Source organism: Myotis brandtii, unplaced genomic scaffold (genome assembly GCF_000412655.1).
Source record: "Myotis brandtii unplaced genomic scaffold, ASM41265v1 scaffold433, whole genome shotgun sequence".
NCBI lineage: Eukaryota > Metazoa > Chordata > Mammalia > Chiroptera > Vespertilionidae > Myotis > Myotis brandtii.
Genome location: NW_005366559.1, coordinates 523,342 through 524,756, shown reverse-complemented (window position 1 = coordinate 524,756; position 1,415 = coordinate 523,342). Strand labels below are relative to the sequence as shown.

General features: G+C 57.7%; 1 long non-coding RNA gene across 1 annotated transcript; it reads right to left on the bottom strand.

Annotated features, from left to right (window-relative positions):
- Positions 1–6: 6 nt before the first annotated feature.
- Positions 7–1,181, bottom strand: LOC106727483. The gene is made up of 3 exons (XR_001363697.1): positions 1,068–1,181; positions 535–699; positions 7–152 (listed from the first exon to the last, which is right to left on the bottom strand). It is a non-coding gene; the product is annotated as an uncharacterized LOC106727483 (long non-coding RNA).
- Between the last annotated feature and the right edge of the window lie 234 nt (positions 1,182–1,415).

Genomic DNA, 1,415 nt, shown 5'->3' with positions numbered 1-1,415 from the left:
CCCCGGGGCCCTGACTCTCCGACCCGCGCCAGAGCCCGATCCTCAGCCGGGCAGCTCCCCTCCTGGCCCTGCAGCGCGTTTGAAGGGTTTGCAAGACTCCTCCCCAGCTCACCAGCTCGTCCTCAGTGTTTCGCGGGCTCCCCCGTGCATTCCTGTAACGTCCGACATGAAGGCATCTCGTGTTTCTCCCCCATTTCTGGTCCCCCGCTGGGTGGGTGCAGCGGATGTGGGTGCCGTGTGGGCCACGGAGGAGGGGTGAGTGGACCTCTGGACCTGTCCAGTGTGGCTGCCCCCTGATACCCGGAGCTCGGATGGGGGGGTGGCCCTGCTCAAAAAGGGGGTACCACAGGGCACACTGCCTGACCTCCAGGAGATGCGCTAACCCATGTGGGAGCAGCACCCACTCCTCCCTGTGGGGGGCTGGGGGGCCAGGCATTGACCTTGCTCTGTGTTGGTGGTGGTGGTTTATTTGCTTTGCTACAGATTCTGGGGTGAGACTGGGAAACTTCATTTCACACTGCCCCACGTCCTCACCTCAGTCTGGGCGTGGAGAAGTCAGACCCGTGGCTTCATCAGGACAAGGGTCAGGGGGACGGGCTGACAGTGGTGGTGCCCACGTGCCCACAGCTTCTTAATGCAGACGAGGCGTCCGTTCAGCTCACGCGGTGGCTCCGGGAGCCCCCTGTCCATGCCCCAGCTCTGCAAAAGCAAAACATAACGCAAGCCATGCATGGGCCACCCAGCGGCCGTAACTGCCCAGGAGGGGCCAGGCCCCAGCGAGGCCGACGGCGATGAAGGAAGAACTAAAGGACACCCACCCCCGGGCGATCCCGTTTTGTGCGTGCGCAGTCAGACGTGCTCTATGTGCACATCACTCACTACGTGGGCTCTAAAAGTAGACTTGAGGGGCTGTTACTGTGTTGGGCTCAGGCCCCTCTCCCACCCTGGGGCCTGCGGGTCTGAGACGTGAATATGGGACATTCAGCCTCAGCTCCCCACCCGCCCCCTGAACAGCCTGTGGACTGCGAAGCGCTCAGGATCTGAAAGAACAGATGCAAGAGACAAACCGGCAGAAAGGAGTTTGGGGAGTGGCTCCTAAGACTCGCATTTTCCATCCCCTGGGAAAGAGCAGCCCTTTCGGGGGCTCCGTGTCTGTCCACTAATTACTTCTCCAAGCAGCGTAATTATAGCTTCTCGCAAAAATGCATGAAACACAGCTTCAGACATTTTCACTTAAGTGAATTGGTCCCAATTTCTCAGACCTGCTTTGTCCCCCTTCCTGAAAAACCCGTGAAAGCCAAATTCATTTTTCTCATCCTGGTCACTTCTTCCAGGGAAAGAAAGAAAGCAGGAGAGAAAGAAGAAGAAAGAGAAAGAAAAAGAAAGAAAGAAAGAAAGAAAGAAAGAAGAAAGAA